A 22,726-nucleotide genomic window follows, 5' to 3' on the forward strand; every position below is an offset into this window, starting at 1 on the left:
CCTACCAGAGGAATTGGACAACACCAAATCGCACGCCCCACGGTTGGGGGACATTACGCTGACCAATCTCCTCTATGCCGACGATCTCGTTTTAATAAGTCTCACCCCAATAGGCCTCCAACATCTTCTAAACACCACTAGCTCATTCTCACACCGCAACGGCATAACCATCAACCTGAAAAAAACAAGTATCATGGCAGTAAACTACAAAAAGATCAGGAAGATCAGGAAGATCAGGAAGAACAATTGGTTTTTGGACGGACACAAACTGGACCAAGTAACGTGCTACAAGTACCTGGGTGTTCTGGTGGAAAACAGAGGGTCGTTTAAACCCCAATTAGAGTCGCTACACCGAAAAGGAATCATGAGCCACCTCGCGATGAAACCCTTGAAGAAGATTCTGCCAGACCACACGCTTGAGCCTTTTCTACAGGTACTTAGAGCCCGTCTCCAACCGACACTAACATGGGGGCGAATCCACTTTCGGAAGAGATGCATTGACACTCGACAAGGTGATCGCCAAAACCTATAGGTCAATCTTTCAGCTACCCAGCTACGCATCTCCTGCACAAATTTGTCTGGAGTTCGGGGTACAAAAACAAACAGTGGAAAGAAGGGGTAGCTTTATAAAATGCTGGCACAAGATCAGAAATGCAGAGCCAGGCACCCTAAATACCCACCTTTGGACCGAACTGCAAAGACGAGAACGATCGAACGCTAGAGAGTATTTGACAGAATCTCTAGAAAGTCTCGAACTGACTGGCCTCTGGAACAGCACAGTAGACCACAAGAGCTTTAAAAAGCTAGTAACAAAAGCAACGAAAATAACATCGCTACTGGAAGACAAAGAAAATCTGGCAAAAAGGGCCCATGAATGGTTAGTCTTAAATGACTACAAAACTTTAAAGCCCCAAGTGTACCTAGACCATGGGTTCAAACAGAAGACCAAGGAGAAATTCTTAAAGCTGCGCCTAGGCTTACCAATTCTCCCTCACTTGGCCCCATGGGAAAGGAACAAGGAAGACCAAACTTGCCGTCTCTGCGGAGTAGGCTCTGAAGATCTAACCCACATAATATGTATTTGCCCAGGTTTAACTGACATAAGGAGAACACTACTACGTGTAATTTGGAATCAAAAGGGGATTAGATCCTGTCGACAGGCAGTGAAATTGTGTTTCAACCCGCAAGAGACTCAACCAAACTGCAGAATTACAAAATTCCTTGACGCAGTGGCAATGAGGATCAAGGAAGCACAAAAAGATGTAACAGTGCAATAGCCAGATAGTGACACTGAGCATTCTTGGGTTGGCGACCCAAACGAGGCACATCGACTGACCAACCAATTATATGAACTACAATATTTTAACTTTTGATAACCAACTTTTTATCCTTGATATACTTTCTTTTATAAACAATGTATTTTAATTGTGAGTTTTAATTAACTTGACAATAAAAAATCTTTTTGGAGTATAACAGTAGCTTGACAACAAAACTAATCTGCTATGATGTGGACAATGCATTTATTTGTCTAATGCTTCAGATCTCTCTAATGGACTTTAACACCTGACATTTTTTGGCTTGAAGGTGTTAGCATTGTGCGCATGATAGCATAATATGATTATTTCCATCGGAGGCTCAAATTTACTGTGATAGAGTAATACACATAGGGTGGAATTACTCTGTTTTGACTTTGGAAAGGATGCAGATAGAGCTTCTTGCGGAAAAGGGCGTGTATTATAAGCCCATTCGTTTTTCTTTTGTCATGATAAGTGCAATGAGACTTAATGCTGTTACTTACTAAAGTTAAATCATAGTTAAATACTGGTGTCTTTAGTGTATGGCAGAGGACATTCCATCCTTCACTAGTTGTGAAAAGAAAAACAAATAAGTTAGTGGTTTAACTGTAATTATTTTTAAGATGGCTTCCTATCAGAGACACAGAAGTTGTAGCTTCATGATCTCTTGCTGCAGGACATTTTGAACCAGTAGGACCTTAATCAGCAGGCCAGGGGAGTTCAGGACCCTCATCACTGCTGAAAGAGGTACCCTTGGTGCCTGATACAAGGTAAGTGACAGGGTAATGTTCTCTCTGTTTAGGGGAATCCCAAGATAAACCAAAGAGGAGAGAGACTTACCAGCAGTTTACACAGCAGATCAAAAACAGGTTCCTCAAGTTTAAGTTGTATCTAGAAAATAGTAAAGGCAATCACAGTGAGATGTCCTTTTGACAGAATAGCACAATGCATTGCTTTCCAACCAGAACATTTTATTTATTACTTTTTGTACTGTTTTATTGCTTTTTACAACTTAAAGTAAAACCTCACCTCCATTACCTGTACAATCGGCACACATTAAATGCAGATACAGAGGCAATCCTGGCTGAATTAACATATATAACACTGAAAGACAGCGACAGGGGGGTGTGAACCATCCAACGGTGAGCTCTCCTCAGCCTCTCCATCCTCAGCAATCTTCGTGCTGTGCTTTCAGTAGCACAGAGGGTTCTTATTCCCCTAGGGTGACATCTCTCCCTATCAGGGTGTTAGGGTATGTTTCAGACTCCCAGTCTAGATCATAATAGGCCATCCAGGGCCCACACCAAATTTTCTTTAGCCAGCCTCACACACTATAAATCACCTTCTCTGCCTCTATATAATGAATATAATGTGGGCATTCCCATACTAAATGAAAAAAGACCCCTCCCCATCCTCACAATGTAAACAATTAGAAGTCTGTGCTCTACCCATCTCAAACAACCATTGCCTGTGAAATAGGCTGTGCAGTACCTTCAACTGTCTAAGCCTCAGGCTGTTTATATCGCCACTTCACGAGAATGCATTAGGGCTGCTTCCCAATCAATACCTTTTATTGGTCTCAGTTCAACCTGCTATTTGAACCTGAGGAGGTTGAGATTGTCAGGTCTGTTATTCATGAGTAAGTAAGTATACAAGATAGTCTTGGAGGCCATACCTTCTGAGAGTACCCTGCTTTCTATAGGGCTACAGTCTTCCAGTTCTTCCCTCTAATTTTTTTTCATAAAAATGATGACATAATATTTCATTTTGTAAATGGGAAAAAATCATTATTAACAATAAACATATGAAAAAATAGGACAAGTTTTCATTTAATTCTAAGTTTCCAAGAAATAATTTCAAAATAGTGCATTTTGCTCTTTGCCAGTATACTAAAGCTGTTCAATTTCAAGTTTAAGCTAGAAAAGGACAAGATGATAGTGTATATCAAGACGGAGGCAGAATCATATAACAGACAGCGAAATGCATAAAGCAAAATCAATATGAGCTATATTTCTGGGCCGTGTATCATGATGTGGCACTGGTGGCATAGTCACAATACCACACCAAATGTCACCAGATCTATGCAGGTGGAGGTGGAAGGGAGACAGATGGGCATGAGTAGATAATTTGGTGCCTAACGATGCATTGAGAAGGATGCAATCCAAAGTTTCAATAGTAATAGGTTTTCTTCCATAGCTTATGCACCTTGTGTGTGTGGTAGAACTGAGTTTGCCTGACAATGGACAGGTTTCTAAGATATCCGACATGAGCAATGTGAAACATCTCAACTCTCAAGCTGGAACACATGAAGATATCTACATAACTTTAGATGTTGAATCAGAGTTAGTGGGTAGAGGGGTATTAGGACTAGCTCAAAAAGAAACAGAATAGACTCAGAATAGCAATGTATTCAGACAAAGGGTGGTGCACAAAAAATGCACTGGCTGCAGGAGATATCAACGACAAATCAAAAGTGAAAAAGGTGAAATTCTATGATGGCCAGAGGGGCGCATGTACAAATATGCAGTAGTTAAACAACAGTTAAGGCAAAAAAAAATCTTCGAATGTTTAATTTAGCAGTTTAGTCTTCTAATTTCTTTGAGTGGCCTGGTGGCCTTGTGTCTCTATGTTTCCTGGTGCAGGCTTCATTGTTATTATCCAGGTTACAAAATAAGCAAGCATTGGGAAAGCCAATAGGTCTGGTGCTGTATGCCAAACATTTGGCTGTGCTAATGCTCATTAATGTATTTCTTAAATACTGCCAAAGTGGACTACCTTTATATGTGTACATTGTGCAAGAACAGAATCTTGTCACTCACAGAGAGGTAAGCCAATTGCTGATGTCAGCTGACCATGTGCCCCATGCTGTATGCTTTGGTGGGTGGCCTAAGAATATGAATGACACAGTGACAGACGAATGGATGATGAGATACCGGAAACATCCTATAAATATCTGTAAGAAATTGTCATATTTTGCATGCTGTACTCTCAGATTGTTGCCTTATCTGTTTTTGTTGGCTGTAGAACTCTGTGCACTTTACCCTTGCTAATGAGTTGCATAGTGCCTATCCTCCCCCTTTCAACATGATGAAATTGATATGCCCCTAAGTGGCATATTTAGGTTACCTATAAGTCCCTAGTATTTGGTACCAAGTGTACCTAGGTCTTGTAATTAAATATCACTAGTTGTCTACAGCACTTATTGCCCCACCCACTACAGTGACAGTACAAACAAGGCTTCAGGCCTAACATTGTACTGGTTTTGTTGCAGTTTTTAAACTGCAAATTCCACTTGTCAGCTAAAAATAGAGTTGCAGGACTCTATTTAATAGCTATTAAAAATTATATTTTTAATACTAAATAAGGAAAAGGTACTTTTAGAAAGTTACTTTTTCCCTGCCTAAAATCTCTGGGAGTCCATGTCCATGACCTCCAACTGTCATACAGCAGCTGAACAGCACCCCTTGTCTCTGGTCCCAGAGCAGAGACAAAGGCCTTTGGTTTGGGAGGTCTTGTTTTATTTTCCTTAACAGCACAAACAGCAGGCTGTGGCCAGGAACTTAATTAATTTCATTGAAGGCCTACCCTGCCACAAGCAAATGTTAGATGACACTTTGGCAGGGTGATTTTTTGTTCTCTCTGCCAGGCAGTTTCCAATCACAGTGGGAGGGGAGCTGGCCTCAGTATTGGTATAGAGAGACCACTGAGGAGGTGCTGTTCATTTCCATTACCACTCCAATGTGGTGGACACACAGGCTCTGCACAATGGGAGAAGGGTTCCACAATCTTTAGGCAGAGAGGGGTAGAGTGGGATTGTTTGCAGGAGAGAACACAGGAAATGTTGCTTACACCTGGTAACATTTGCCCTATTGGTTAGGGTGTCACCTCACCAACAGGCTGTTGCCAGGTACTACTGAAACCGGGTGGTGCCAGGCACTACTGGACCTGTGGGAACAGAAAAAGGCTAAACCTGCTGTCTCTTAACTAATAAGGGCTGCGGAGGACTGGATCTGCTGTGTCTTGCACCTAGGACAAAGACGTGGGCTCCTAGGGTGATAAGGCTGACCTCCAATTGTATTCAGCAGGACCTTGATGGGAAGGAGTTCGGCCCTGTGGACCCTTTTTAAGCTATAGCCTACTGCCTTGCCCTGCTGGAAGAATCCAAGGTCGCAAAAACGTAACTAAGTCTGAAAATAGACATCTTCACTGGGTAAAGTCACCAAAAGTATCTCTCCGATGAGGGACCATGTCTGGGGGAAAATTTCAAATTTTACATGCTTGCAACTTTTCTGCCAAAAGTCAGCACTTCACTGAGACCTCATCCAACAGATATCCAATGTTGATCAGCCCCCTTTGGCCGTTGCATGCTGCCTTGCTCCTCTGAAGGTTTTAGATTTTCATTCCATAAACTGAGTCAGGAGGAAAGCGTCTGAATGGGTAGAACCTGGTTTCTGTATCCTACCCACACTCCATTGTGGTCACCCATAACTTCTGCCTTGGTGCTTGTCAAGCCAAGCAGATTGAGGTTGATGCTTAGCGTTTTTTGGTGCTATTTTTATTTTAAACTTTCAAATTCATTTGTTTGGTTTCCTTTATTGAACTTTAATTGCTTTGGTGCGATTTTAATCAATAAAATGTAAAATGTAAACTATTCTTCCAGATTAGGTTGGGATTTTCCATTTGTTGTGTTTTGAATCTATTACTGTGTTGGTGCTATATACATAACTTACACATTTCTTGTCTGGTCAATGCTATAGCTACCAAGGGGTTGAGCTCAGGGTAATGTAGTGACTTTATTACTTCACCCTGACAAGGATTGTGATTTTTATTTGAGGTGGGTAGTCAGTCACTCTTCTCAACTAATACCCCAATTTCATACAATAACGGTATATATATATATATATATATATATATATATATATATATATATATATATATATATATATATATATATATATATATATATATATATATCTGTGAGGACACCTGTGACTGGGAGCCTGCTGGCAAGCTGCCGGTATTAAAGTGAAGTTTTGGTTCCATTTCGTGTGGTCGTTTCCAAATTGGGTTTCCTGCATTGTTGGATTAGTAACGTCCGCTCCCGGTCGTGGAAAGTGACCCACTGCACAGGCAGGTCCAGGCTGATACCTACTTGGTTCAACTTTGGAACGAAAGACATGGGACCCTGCATGGGGGGGGGCCCAGTGACACTTCACCAGCAGCTACAAAGCGAGGCAGGCACCTGTCCCTTGTGGACTTCATTTCCACTTGGACTTGATATGGTTTTATTCGAACAAAGAGATGCACCCACTTGGAACTTATTTGGCACTACAGATCCCACAAAGCCGCAGTGGGTGACATGCCCAGTGGGGCGGCAACTGTTTAAAGATGTGCATTAAAGAAGGCGTCCCTTTGCTACTACAAACCCATGCCATTGAAGAAGAGAGTCTCGTCTCTCGAAACGCGTCTGGCTAATGTATTTCTGTGAGGACACCTGTGACTGGGAGTCTGCTGGCAAGCTGCCGGTATTAAAGTGAAGTTTTGGATCCATTTCGTGTGGTCATTTCCAAATTGGGTTACGTGCATTGTTGGATTTGTAACAGCCGCTCCCGGTCGTGGAAAGTGACCCACTGCGCTGCCAGGTCCAGGCTGATACCTACTTGGTTCAACTTTGGATCGAAAGATGTGGGACCCTGCAGGGGGGGCCCAGTGACACTTCACCAGCAGCTACAAAGCGAGGCAGGCACCTGTCCCTTGTGGACTTCATTTCCACTTGGACTTGATATGGTTTTATTCGAACAAAGAGATGCACCCACTTGAAACTTATTTGGCACTACAGATCCCACAAAGCTGCAGTGGGTGACATGCCCAGTGGGGCGGGAACTGTTTAAAGATGTGCATTAAAGAAGGTGTCCCTTTGCTACTACAAACCCATGCCATTGAAGAAGAGAGTCTTGTCTCTAGAAACGCGTCTGGCTAATGTATTTCTGTGAGGACACCTGTTACTGGGAGCCTGCTGGCAAGCTGCTGGTATTAAATTGAAGTTTTGGATCCATTTCGTGTGGTCGTTTCCAACTTGGGGTTCCTGCATTGTTGGATATATATATATATGTTTATATAAAATCATATATATATATATATATATATATATATATATATATATATATATATATATATATATACATACATACATACATACATACATATATATATATATATATATATATATATATATATATATATATATATATATATATATATATATATATATATATATATATATATATATATATATATATATATATATATATATATATTACCTACTGGCGATAGCCAGTAGGTATATATAGTTAGGATTTTTTTCCTATGGGATTTTTGAAAATTCTATGTCGAATAACTTTGGCTTATGAGGACAGAATTGGCTGAAATTTTCAGGAAAATGGAACATTTTGTTTCTGAGCAGCCCCTGAAAATTTGGGGGGGTTTCGTCAAGGGGGGGCCGAGAAAAAAGGGGGGTCCCAAAACGTGTTTTTCCCATGCAATTTTCCATAGGGCGGTTGGCCTCACTTTTAGCCTGAACGGCTGAATGGATTTACACCAAACTAGGCAAAATTGTAGGGACTGGTAGCCCGATGTGCCTTTGCTATGTCTCAAGATATAGGCTCCAGTGGTTTTTACGAAAATTAACTTTGAAAAATACATTTTGGGCTACATTGGGCTATATATATGTTGGAGCCCAAATGTAGCCCAATGTAGCCCAATGTAGCCCAATGTAGCCCAAAGATGGCCACCAGAGACAAAAAAAAACAAATGTAGCCCAAATATCAGCCAGATGTAGCCCAACTATAGCCCAATGACAGATTGTCCCAGAGTGTTCTAAAGAACAACTAGAGTGCTAACAGTCCTACTTATTACAAAGGTATGGCACACCTGAAGCCATCTTGATTGGAATAAAGTGGTAACTCTTAAAACATTTAATTTAAAAAGGAACAAAATGAGGGGGTTCATTTTGCCATAGAAAGTATGATTAGCGAATATATGACGAAATCCCGCATACCATCAGTCCGCAAAAAAAATCCCGCATGTACTATTAGGCCGCAAATTAAAATAACGAAAACTTTTAGAACGAATATGCCTTTAGCATACACTAAACAACTAAACTACCCTAAACCCTAAAACACTACCCCCAGCATGACCCTACACTACACAAACAGTACAACACTACCCTAAACCCTAAAACACTACCCCCAGCATGACCCTACACTACACAAACACTACAACACTACCCTAAACCCTAAAACACTACCCCCAGCATGACCCTACACTACACAAACACTACAACACTACCCTAAACCCTAAAACACTACCCCCAGCATGACCCTACACTACACAAACACTACAACACTACCCTAAACCCTAAAACACTACCCCCAGCATGACCCTACACTACGCAAACACTACAACACTACCCAAAACCCTAAAACACTACACCCCAGCATGACCCTACACTACGCAAACACTACAACACTACCCTAAACCCTAAAACACTACCCCCAGCATGACCCTACACTACACAAACACTACAACACATTCCTAAACCCTAAAACACTACCCCCAGCATGACCCTACACTACGCAAACACTACAACACAACCCTAAACCCTAAAACACTACCCCCAGCATGACCCTACACTACGCAAACACTACAACACTAACCTAAATCCTAAAACACTACCCCCAGCATGACCCTACACTACGCAAACACTACAACACTACCCAAAACCCTAAAACACTACACCCCAGCATGACCCTACACTACGCAAACACTACAACACTACCCTAAACCCTAAAACACTACCCCCAGCATGACCCTACACTACGCAAACACTACAACACTACCCAAAACCCTAAAACACTACACCCCAGCATGACCCTACACTACGCAAACACTACAACACTACCCTAAACCCTAAAACACTACCCCCAGCATGACCCTACACTACGCAAACACTACAACACTACCCAAAACCCTAAAACACTACACCCCAGCATGACCCTACACTACGCAAACACTACAACACTACCCTAAACCCTAAAACACTACCCCCAGCATGACCCTACACTACGCAAACACTACAACACTACCCTAAACCCTAAAACACTACCCCCAGCATGACCCTACACTACGCAAACACTACAACACTACCCTAAACCCTAAAACACTACCCTCAGCATGACCCTACACTACGCAAACACTACAACACTACCCTAAACCCTAAAACACTACCCCCAGCATGACCCTACACTACACAAACACTACAACACTACCCTAAACCCTAAAACACTACCCCCAGCATGACCCTACACTACACAAACACTACAACACTACCCTAAACCCTAAAACACTACCCCCAGCATGACCCTACACTACACAAACACTACAACACTACCCTAAACCCTAAAACACTACCCCCAGCATGACCCTACACTACACAAACACTACAACACTACCCTAAACCCTAAAACACTACCCCCAGCATGACCCTACACTACGCAAACACTACAACACTACCCAAAACCCTAAAACACTACACCCCAGCATGACCCTACACTACGCAAACACTACAACACTACCCTAAACCCTAAAACACTACCCCCAGCATGACCCTACACTACACAAACACTACAACACATTCCTAAACCCTAAAACACTACCCCCAGCATGACCCTACACTACGCAAACACTACAACACAACCCTAAACCCTAAAACACTACCCCCAGCATGACCCTACACTACGCAAACACTACAACACTAACCTAAATCCTAAAACACTACCCCCAGCATGACCCTACACTACGCAAACACTACAACACTACCCAAAACCCTAAAACACTACACCCCAGCATGACCCTACACTACGCAAACACTACAACACTACCCTAAACCCTAAAACACTACCCCCAGCATGACCCTACACTACGCAAACACTACAACACTACCCAAAACCCTAAAACACTACACCCCAGCATGACCCTACACTACGCAAACACTACAACACTACCCTAAACCCTAAAACACTACCCCCAGCATGACCCTACACTACGCAAACACTACAACACTACCCAAAACCCTAAAACACTACACCCCAGCATGACCCTACACTACGCAAACACTACAACACTACCCTAAACCCTAAAACACTACCCCCAGCATGACCCTACACTACGCAAACACTACAACACTACCCTAAACCCTAAAACACTACCCCCAGCATGACCCTACACTACGCAAACACTACAACACTACCCTAAACCCTAAAACACTACCCTCAGCATGACCCTACACTACGCAAACACTACAACACTACCCTAAACCCTAAAACACTACCCCCAGCATGACCCTACACTACGCAAACACTACAACACTACCCTAAACCCTAAAACACTACCCCCAGCATGACCCTACACTACGCAAACACTACAACACTACCCTAAACCCTAAAACACTACCCCCAGCATGACCCTACACTACGCAAACACTACCCAAAACCCTAAAACACTACCCCCAGCATGACCGTACACTACGCAAACACTACAACACTACCCAAAACCCTAAAACACTACCCCCCAGCATGACCCTACACTACGCAAACACTACAACACTACCCAAAACCCTAAAACACTACCCCCAGCATGACCCTACACTACGCAAACACTACAACACTACCCAAAACCCTAAAACACTACACCCCAGCATGACCCTACACTACGCAAACACTACAACACTACCCTAAACCCTAAAACACTACCCCCAGCATGACCCTACACTACGCAAACACTACAACACTACCCTAAACCCTAAAACACTACCCCCAGCATGACCCTACACTACGCAAACACTACAACACTACCCTAAACCCTAAAACACTACCCCCAGCATGACCCTACACTACGCAAACACTACAACACTACCCTAAACCCTAAAACACTACCCTCAGCATGACCCTACACTACGCAAACACTACAACACTACCCAAAACCCTAAAACACTACCCCCAGCATGACCCTACACTACGCAAACACTACAACACTACCCAAAACCCTAAAACACTACCCCCCAGCATGACCCTACACTACGCAAACACTACAACACTACCCAAAACCCTAAAACACTACCCCCAGCATGACCCTACACTACGCAAACACTACAACACTACCCAAAACCCTAAAACACTACACCCCAGCATGACCCTACACTACGCAAACACTACAACACTACCCAAAACCCTAAAACACTACACCCCAGCATGACCCTACACTACGCAAACACTACAACACTACCCAAAACCCTAAAACACTACCCCCAGCATGACCCTACACTACGCAAACACTACAACACTACCCTAAACCCTAAAATACTACACCCCAGCATGACCCTACACTACGCAAACACTACAACACTACCCAAAACCCTAAAACACTACCCCCAGCATGACCCTACACTACGCAAACACTACAACACTATCCTAAACCCTAAAACACTACGCCCAGCATGACCCTACACTACGCAAACACTACAACACTACCCTAAACCCTAAAACACTAGCCCCAGCATGACCCTACACTACGCAAACACTACAACACAACCCTAAACCCTAAAACACTACCCCCAGCATGACCCTAATCTACGCAAACACTACAACACTACCCTGAACCCTAAAACACTACCCCCAGCATGACCCTACACTACGCAAACACTACAACACAACCCTAAACCCTAAAACACTACCCCCAGCATGACCCTACACTAAACAACCACCACAACTCTACACTACACTAACACAACACTACACTACACAACACTACACTACACTACACAATCACTAACCCACGAAAAAATTACACAAACCCACTTACCTTTCTCGTCATCGTGGTTTTCACAACGCAAATGCATTTACCATACATGCCTTTAAAACGTAATTCTTTGTAAAGGCATGCGCGATAAATGCACATGCGTTTTGAAAAAATGCGGGATAATAGTATGCGAGCTCAATGACCTTGCGGGATAATGGTATGCGGACTGAAAGTCTGCGGGATAAAAAATGCGGGAAAATGGCTGCAAACCATGATTAGCAGCAGACTTCCCTGGTGAGCACTAGCTTTACTACAGTGATCTAATGAGCAACTAGAGTGCTAACATTCAGAATTTATGGCAAATGTGTGACACATCTGAATGCCTTCTTGATAGAACCAAAGTAAACAAGCATTGAAAATGCAATAGATCTCGCCCTCGTTTAAGTTAAAGCCATTCTGTTTGTAATGAGGTGGCTTTTTAGCTTTGCTTTTATTAGTGTTTTTAAAACTTTCATGTAAATAACATGCATATGTATGCATATATGTATATGTATGCATGCATTTATATTTATATAGATATGCAGATTACATATGTTTATATATGTATATTACCTACTGGCGATAGCCAGTGGGTATATATAGTTAGGATTTTTTCTCTATGAGATTCCTGAAAATTCTATGTCTAATAACTTTGGCGTTTGTGAACGGAATTGGCTGAAATTTTCAGGAAAATGGCACATTTTTTTTCTGAGCAGCCCCTGAAAATTTGGTGGGGTTTCGTCAAGGGGGGGCCGAGAACAAAGGGGGGTCCCAAAACGCGTTTTTCCCATTCATTTTTCCATGGGGCGGTTGGACTCACTTTTAGCTCGAACGGCTGAATAGATTTACATGAAACTTGGCAAAATTGTAGATATGGTTTGCCCGACGTGCCTTTGCTATGTCTCAATATATGTGCTCCAGTGGATTTTGAGAAATTAACGTTTAAAAAAATATATATATCTGTGACAGCGCTCCGGTTAGCGCCCCGGTTCGCGTACCTGACGCGTAACGGAACTTCGCGAAGTGAATCTGATTGGCTCTCCGGTGTCTGTCAACATTCTAAACAAACCGGAGCGGCCGCCATCTTGTCTCTCGGTACGATCGAGAGACAAGATGTGGTGAAAAACGAAGGGGGAAATGAAGGAAAGGGGGCAAGGTAGACCACTCCTGACCCCCTAGGATTGATGAGGTGGATATTAAAGTGCCCCGCGGGGCAAAAAATGTTGCGATTTTACGCCGTAGAGGCGCGTCCCGGTACGCGAACCGGGCAGCTCACCGGGCAGCTAACCGGCAGCGTAGCTGTCAACATTGTAAACAGTCCGGAGCGGCCGCCATCTTGTCTCTCGGTAGGTTCGAGAGACAAGATGTGGTGAAAAAAGAAGGGGGAAATGAAGGAAAGGGGGCAAGGTAAACCCCTCCTGACCCCCTAGGATTGATGAGGGGGATATTAAAGTCCCCCGCGATTTTTCGCGGTAGAGGCGCTTCCCGGTACGCGAACCGGGCAGCTAACCGGCAGCGTAACGGGAGTCCGCCATCTTGTGTTTTTGGAGCGTCCGGTTCGCGTACCGGGTAGCGTCCCGGTAAGCGTAACAAGGGGAAAACCAAGAGAAACAGTGAAAAAAAAATTAAGGGAATAGATTTCCAGCAAACTTGGCAAAATTGTAGGGACTGTTTGTTTGATGTGCCTTTGCAAGGCCTCAAGATATGTGCACGTGTGGATTTTGTCTAATTAAGGTTAAAAAAAATATATATATCTGTAAGCGTGCTCCGGCACGCTTACGTTACGGGTTTTGTTTGCGCTGCAGAACCGATACGTCACGGTTATGCGACGCGTCATGAGGCGTCTCACGTGGCTACGTGATACGTCACGTAATAAAGAATATATTTTACAGCTATAGATATTAGCTTTTAAAAAACCAATGAAATTCACTGAAAAAACCATAGGTTATAGACCATATATAGTTAGGAATTTGCATTTACAAAACCTTGAAAATTCACTGAAAAAACCATAGGTTAGAGACCATATATAGTTAGCTGGACATTTTATTGACATAAAACCAATGAAATTCCATATATAGTTAGTTGCACTAACTATATATCGCGCACCCGCAATCCACTGCTGATGATGTCACATATTACATCATTCATGACATGGTCAGTGACATCACTGATGACATCACTGATGACATCTCAAATGACATCACTGATGACATCACTGATGACATCTCAAATGACATCAGTGATGACATCATGACACACCAATACCAGTTACTACATACGCACTCACTGATTCCTACGTCTACACACACATTCACTCATTCACCCATACAATCACTCATACATACAGTCACTCATTATTACAACACTATCATATGCACTCATACACCTATGCAGACACTCACACACTGCCACTCATCCATGGAGTTACTCACACACCTAGTCAGTCCTGTAAAGAATCAATCACACTTCCATTTCCTCATCTATACAGTTAAACACAGAACACCATACTTCAGTGACATCACTGATGACATCACTGATGACATCTCAAATTACATCACTGATGACATCTCAAATGACATCACTGATGACATCATGACACACCAATACCAGTTACTACATACGCACTCACTGATTCCTACGTCTACACACACATTCACTCATTCACCCATACAATCACTCATACATACAGTCACTCATTATTACAACACTATCATATGCACTCATACACCTAGTCAGTCCTGTGAAGAATCAATCACACTTCGATTTCCTCATCTATACAGTTAAACACAGAACACCATACTTTTCACACATATACTAACACATACTTACTCTCTTATACAATCACTGATACAAGTACACATTGATATGCACAGAGTCACACACCTCCCAGCCAGCCACACACACACTCAGTCTTCCATACATCCACTCATTCTTCAATATGTAAAACATATTTAAACTTTACAAAAACACACAGACACTAGATGATGTCATCAGTGATGTCATTTGAGATGTCATCAGTGATGTCATCAGTGATGTCATTTGAGATGTCATCAGTGATGTCATCAGTGATGTCACTGACCATGTCATGAATGATGTAATATGTGACATCATCAGCAGTGGATTGCGGGTGCGCGATATATAGTTAGTGCAACTAACTATATATGGAATTTCATTGGTTTTATGTCAATAAAATGTCCAGCTAACTATATATGGTCTCTAACCTATGGTTTTTTCAGTGAATATATATATATATATATATATATATATATATATATATATATATATATATATATATATATATATATATATATATATATATGTATTACCTACTGGCTATCGCCAGTAGGTATATATAGTTAGGATTAATTCCCTATGGGATTTCTGAAAATTCTATGTCTAATAACTTTGGCGTTTGTGGACGGAATCGGCTGAAATTTTCAGGAAAATGGCACATTTTGTTTCTGAGCAGCCCCGAAAATTTGGTGGGGTTTCGTCAAGGGGGGGCCGAGAAAAAAGGGGGGTCCCAAAACGCGTTTTTCCCATTCATTTTTCCATAGGGCCTTTGGCCTCACTTTTAGCTCGAACGGCTGAATGGATTTGCACGAAACTTGGCAAAATTGTAGGGACTGTTAGCCCGATGTGCCTTTGCTAGGTCTCAATATATGTGCTTCAGTGGATTTTGAGAAATTAACGTTTAAATCAAGATATATATCTGTAACAGCGCTCCGGGCAGCGATCCGGTCCGCTTACTTTTCGCTTATCGGAACTTTGCGCGCAGAAAGCTGATTGGCTCTCCGGTGTCTGTCAACATTCTAAACAGTCCGGAGCGGCCGCCATCTTGTCTCTCGGTAGGATCGAGAGAGAAGAAGAGGTGAAAAACGAAAGGGGAATTTAATGAAAGGGGGCAAGGTATCCCCCTCTTGACCCCCTAGGAATGTTGTTGGGGTTATTAAAGGGTCCCGTGGGGAAAATAAAAAAAAAATGATTTTTCACGGTAGAAGCGCTTCACGGGCCGCGAACTGGTAGCGAAACGGGAATTCGCCATTTTGTGCTTCGTTAATTAAATTACTAGGTATAAGTGGGTGCGGGAGACGTATCCTAATCCCCTATGTTTCCTGAGGGTGGCTGAGGAGGCTGATATATGATGATACATCTCTTCCAGCGGCTGTGCTTGAGCTTTTTTTTTTTTTTGCTGCGTGACAGTCCGGAGCGGCCGCCATCTTGTCTCTCGGTAGGATCGAGAGAGAAGAAAAGGTGAAAAACTAAGGGGGAATTTAATGAAAGGGGGCAAGGTATCCCCCTCTTGACCCCCTAGGAATGTTGTTGGGGTTATTAAAGGGTCCCGTGGGGAAAATAAAAAAAAAATGATTTTTCACGGTAGAAGCGCTTCACGGGCCGCGAACTGGGCCGCAAACTGGTAGCGAAACGGGAATTCGCCATTTTGTGCTTCGTTAATTAAAGTACTAGGTATAAGGGGGTGCGGGAGACGTATCCTAATCCCCTATGTGTCCTGAGGGTGGCTGAGGAGGCTGATATATGTTGATACATCTCTTCCAGCGGCTGCGCCATCTTGCCTTTTTTCGAATGCCACAATTTTGTCGTGCACGGCAGCCATTTTAGATGCCAGGCTGGTCCCAGGCTATCACCTAACCCTGCGGATGTAGTTTATGGCCCCAGCTGTAGAGAATTCAGACATGCCAATCCTCCTGATTCAGGCGTGTGACTACTGTTTCAGTGCTAGTCTCCCGCCTCCCGATTTCTGCAAGCAAAAACCCGGGGGCATATTACGAACAACTAGCGATAATTTTTGTCTCTAACTTGTTTAGAGACAAAAATTATCGCCGCACATCGGCGATTTTTATCGCAGATAAACCTTGCTATTATCGCAGAAAAGTCAGCGATATTCATGTATTATCGACCTAATGCTCTTAGCCATGTTATCCACCTCCCATTGGATAACATGGCTAAGAACTGCTCAGGGCAGGTGTTAGATTTTGGAGATATTCGCGCTTAGCGCGAATATCTCCAAAAGTTGGTAATAGAAGGTAGCGATGTTAGGGACTGTTTCTAGTCGCTAACATCTTGGCACGCCACTTTGCATGTCATTAGTGATAAGTATCACTGACATGCAAAGCGGGGCCCAAGATGGTCGCAATCTCCTTTTAGCTGTCACTAACTGGTGTTAGCGACAGCTTGGTAATAGGGAGATAATTTTATCTCCGCTTTCAAGGCTTTTAAAGCCAAAAAAGCGGAGATAAACCCCCTTGATAATATGCCCCACGATTCCGTGTCCTAATCCCCTATGTTTCCTGAGGGTGGCTGAGGAGGCTGATATATGTTGATACATCTCTTCCAGCGGCTGCGCCATCTTGCCTTTTTTCGAATGCCACAATTTTGTCGTGCACGGCAGCCATTTTAGATGCCAGGCTGGTCCCAGGCTATCACCTAACCCTGCGGATGTAGTTTATGGCCCCAGCTGTAGAGAATTCAGACATGCCAATCCTCCTGATTCAGGCGTGTGACTACTGTTTCAGTGCTAGTCTCCCGCTTCCCGATTTCTGCAAGCAAAAACCCGGGGGCATATTACGAACAACTAGCGATAATTTTTGTCTCTAACTTGTTTAGAGACAAAAATTATCGCCGCACATCGGCGATTTTTATCGCAGATAAACCTTGCTATTATCGCAGAAAAGTCAGCGATATTCATGTATTATCGACCTAATGCTCTTAGCCATGTTATCCACCTCCCATTGGATAACATGGCTAAGAACTGCTCAGGGCAGGTGTTAGATTTTGGAGATATTCGCGCTTAGCGCGAATATCTCCAAAAGTTGGTAATAGAAGGTAGCGATGTTAGGGACTGTTTCTAGTCGCTAACATCTTGGCACGCCACTTTGCATGTCATTAGTGATAAGTATCACTGACATGCAAAGCGGGGCCCAAGATGGTCGCAATCTCCTTTTAGCTGTCACTAACTGGTGTTAGCGACAGCTTGGTAATAGGGAGATAATTTTATCTCCGCTTTCAAGGCTTTTAAAGCCAAAAAAGCGGAGATAAACCCCCTTGATAATATGCCCCACGATTCCTTGGGGGTTTCAGCTGACAGGGCTTGGTATTGGGTTACATGGTAATTTTTCCAGGAAACGTCAGAGGGTCGATGCAGGGGTTCTAGAAGAGGTGATAAACCATTTAAGCCTCATGAACAAGCGCATGGTCTTTTAAAGATTTGTGAAGTACTCGGAGCGGCGGTGTGTGTGTGCCCTCTTTCAGGAGCGGGCGGGGGGGCACTGCCAGCAACTTGCCAGGTCAGGTAGTGTTCAACACGTGCATCACCCTTTCTCTGCTTGCTATTGCGCTCCATGCTTCGTAAAGGTAAGAAAAAGAACGTGCATTTGAGTTTGAAATGTCCGATCCTGCAGAAGCACACTTCCAAAGCCCACACATGACAATAACCCGATTCAAGGCCCCATTCACCCGTTTTTAAAAAAATAGATAACACTCCAACAAAGTAAGGTTATAAAACTTTATTAACTACTAACTTTAACGAACGGAACAAAAACTAAAAACATTTAAACATTTCTCAACACAAAAAGCAACAATGGTTAGAAGCTGTCTTTTGTGCGAATAGTCCCAAGGCAGCACAACGTGCAGAGTTCTGGACGGCACCCAGGTGATGTCGCCTGGGTGCCGCACTGGTTTAGGGATCCTACAATGCAGCACAGAAAAACAGCGTGGGGCGTCCCGGGTGGTGCGGGGGGAGGCCTCGTCAGTAGCGGTCTGTTGTGCGAATAGTCCCAAGGCAGCAGAACGCGCTGAGATGTGGATGGCACCCAGGTGATGTCCAGTAAACTGCCGCACTGGTTTTGGTATCCTACAATGCTGCTCCGAAAATTGGCGTGCAGCGGCCCGGGGGGGGGCGTGGGGGAGCCGGCGTGAACGGGCCTCCCCAGGTGGCGGCCATCTAGCTGAGTTGCGCCCGCTCTTGCGGCTACAGCGTCTCGCTCACCATGTTGTTGAGTTGCTCCCACTCTTGCAGTGCAGCGATAGGCGGCTGCCACATGGCTCTTAAAATGGCGGACGGCTCCTCGGTTTTAGGCCTGGTCCACTGAAATGGCCCTGGGACACTTTGGAACTCGGACGCTTGCCTGCTAGGGCTTGGGCTCCATTCTCGAAAAGCGTTCCCTCAGCCGTGAAGATTGTATAAAAGTCTTGGGGGCCCCCGACTCCCGCAGGCTTCCGGTGGGGAGCGGCTGCCATGATTGCTCGCGGAATGACCACGACGGAGCCACGAGATGGTGGTGCTCTCATGCTGACGCCAGCTTCAGTCTGAATGATCCAGAAACAAGGTGGGGCTTTCATCGTTTGGGAAAAAAAAATTTTCTAAACCAATGAAAAGTGTTATTTTTAGGTCATATGACCAAGCCTTCCATCTTTAGGAAACCAAAAGTAAAATGAACCAATGAAAAGTTTTATAAACAAGTCACATGACCTGTTATGCGGCATAGGGCTACAAAAAGCGTAGAAAATCCGTTGGCACGTGAGGCGGCGTCAGTAGCGGACCGATGTGCGAATAGGCCGAAGGCAGCACAACGGGCCGAGATCCGGATGGTACCGAGGTGGTGTCCAGCAAATTGCCGCACTGGTGTGGCCATCCTACAATGCTGCGCCGAAAGACGGCATGTCCAGCTGAGTTGCGGTCACTGTTGCGGTACAGTGACTCGAACGCGCCGAGATCCGGATGGCACCGAGGTGGTGTCCAGCAAATTGCCGCACTGGTGTGGCCATCCTACAATGCTGCGCCGAAAGACAGCGTGTCCAGCTGAATTGCGGTCACTGTTGCGGTACAGTGACTCGAACGCGCAGAGATCCGGATGGCACCGAGGTGGTGTCCAGGAAATTGCCGCACTGGTGTGGCCATCCTACAATGCTGCGCCGAAAGTCGGCGTGGGGTGCCCCGTTGGCTTATGAGGTGATGTCAGTAGTGGACCGATGTGTGAATAGGTCGGAACCAGCACAAGGCGCCAAGATCCGATTGGCAAGTCCTGGATGTTGAGTGCCTCAGTTGAGAGTTCTGAGCAGTGCTTGTAAGACTGTCTGAAGCTTATTTGCACCTGCTGCAGCTTCACTAGGTCCGGCGGAACTTTTTTCCTTTTCCTTTCTGCTTCTTTTCCTACAATGCGTTTCATCTGAAGACACGACCAGGTCCCTGAATGTGTGCAGGGGGACGCTATTGATTGAATGAAAATGGCGGCTTGACACAAAGCTGACTCAAGCGTTACTGTTGGTGCTATACAGAAAAAAATTGGTTTTCAGTTTGTACATTCTTCAGGTTTTTTTTTTCCATCCAAGTCTGATTGAGAGTTTGTAGAAAAATGGCTTCAGATTTTCCACATACTACTCTTCAACATTCTTCCTAAATGTAACAATGTGAAACTCACTAGGAGAACGGCTGTTTCTGTTTCCTTTCAAAATGCTGCCAACAATATTTTCTGAATGGAAGACACCATCTTGTAGCATAAAGGGCCGAAAGGGGTTCTGGTCTGGCCGATGGTTGGTGGAGACATTTTGACTATATCTTGGACCTGCCCGGCCTCGCCCAAAATGGCGCCGGTATAAATGGGACTCGTAACTCCTTGCCCGCAAATGTATATCTAGAAAATGTTATTGTAAGTGGCCCTGTTCTATTTTAATTACAAAATGTATGTCCACCGATTCCGCAACTGTTAGACACCTTAGTTCTTGCAACCTAATGGCCCGCTCGTTACGTTCCTCTACAGTGTAAATGTCTCCTCATCATATACGATTTCAGTTTGCTCCGTGGCCGGCCCACGTGGTTATAGGCCCGTATTTGTATACTGACATTTTCACAATAAAGGTTTTTAAAACAAAACACGGTAGTAGTATTTACATTGGTAAAGTTTTTACTTTTAGTGACTGTTTTCGAATCAGTAAAAGGCAAGTGAAATAAAGCAGTCCAATTACATGACGGATAAAAGGTATAATATGTAGGAACGCAGTAAAGATAAATGGTCAAGGGCAGTTGTGTTTTTCATGTCTGCAACATAAAGTGATCGATAAGAATCTGATAATCAGGCGTATCGGCGACTAAGACAGCAGGCCGAATCTCTTTTACTCAACGGCTCCGTCATGGAAGGAAGAAACGCCCTTTTTCTCGAAAAAGGAATATATTTTACTTGCAAGACAGTTGTAAATTTTCCGGGAAAGTACATTAGCCTGGAATATTATAACATATGTTTGAAAAAAAAATATTGTTCGAAAATAATAAAAAGCGTAATTTTTAGGTCATATGACCAAGCTTTTCATCATTAAATTAACAAAAGTAAAATGAACCAATGAAAAGTTTTATTAACAAGTCACATGACCTGTTATGCTTACGTTACGCGCTGCGCGCCGCGCCTCGGATCACTTCCGGGTGCGCTAACGCGGCGTGTCATAAAATGCATTACGCGACAACGTAGGTCAAGAATATAGTCTAAATGTCTCCACCAACCAGCGTTCAGAACACAACCCCTTTCAGCAGTCCAAAAAGTTCTGTTAAATGACAACAGAGGGGACAGGCAACAAGAACCATCAGTCAAAGAGGGGAGGGCAAGTTCTTCTCTTCCGGGTCATGTTGGGGCGCTACCGGAACTGATCGAATTGGTAGTCTATAGTGTTTCTGGATGTTTCAGACTAAAGCTGGCGTCAGCATGAGACCACTACCATCTCGTAGCTCCGTCGTGGCCATTCCACGAGCAATCATGGCAGCCGCTCCCCACCAGAAGCCTGCGGGAGTCGGAGGCCCCCAAGACTTTTGTAGAATCTTCACGGCTGAGGGGACGCTTTTCGAGAATGGGACCCAAGCCCTAGCAGACAAGCGTCCGAGTTCCAAGGTGTCCCAGGGCCATTTTAGTGGACCAGGCCCAAAACCGAAGAGCCGGCCGCCATTTTGAGAGTCCTGTGGCAGCCGCCTATCGCTGCACCGCAAGAGTGGGCGCATCTCAACTACATGGTGAGCGAGACGCTGTAGTCGCAAGAGCGGGCGGTAAACAGCTGAATGGCGGAAGAGGCACAGTGTAGCAAAAGCGGGCGGAATGGCAACTAAAACGATAAAGGGGCGCCCCACTACAGCTTGTCTTCAGGTCAAACGGATTGTGGGACAAGGTCCAGAATTGAAGAGTCATCAAAAGGCAAAAAGTTCCGCCGGACCCCGGGAGCCGGCCGCCTATGTCGGGGGCGATCTCAGGCTACACCAGTGCTATAAGACTTGGGGAGGGTGTCGGAGCCAAGCGTCTTCTCCGAATCCATGGCCATCACACCGCCCCTCAGGGGCCTCCGTCAAGCTGTTTAGGAAGGTAACATATCACATTGTTTTCTAATGCAGTCAGGTCCACAAACGACACTCACTTACTTTGAGAATAGTGAAGCTGCAGTAGGTGGAAATAAGCTTCAGACAGTGTTACAAGCACTGCTCAGAACTCTTAACTATGGCACCCAACATCCAGAACTTATGCTATTTGAGAATGGCAGTGACATCG

The 22,726-nt window shown here is 44.1% G+C and overlaps 1 long non-coding RNA gene across 1 annotated transcript in view; it reads right to left on the reverse strand.

The window, feature by feature from the left end:
• LOC147688973 (uncharacterized) overlaps positions 1–22,726 on the reverse strand; it is a 41,778-nt gene that overhangs the window by 13,389 nt on the left and 5,663 nt on the right. Inside the window, exon 2 of the long non-coding RNA XR_015300577.1 lies at positions 2,136–2,186. This is a non-coding gene — a long non-coding RNA (uncharacterized LOC147688973). The remainder of the gene's footprint in view (positions 1–2,135; positions 2,187–22,726) is intronic.

Source organism: Lissotriton vulgaris, chromosome 10 (genome assembly GCF_964263255.1).
Source record: "Lissotriton vulgaris chromosome 10, aLisVul1.2, whole genome shotgun sequence".
Lineage (NCBI taxonomy): Eukaryota > Metazoa > Chordata > Amphibia > Caudata > Salamandridae > Lissotriton > Lissotriton vulgaris.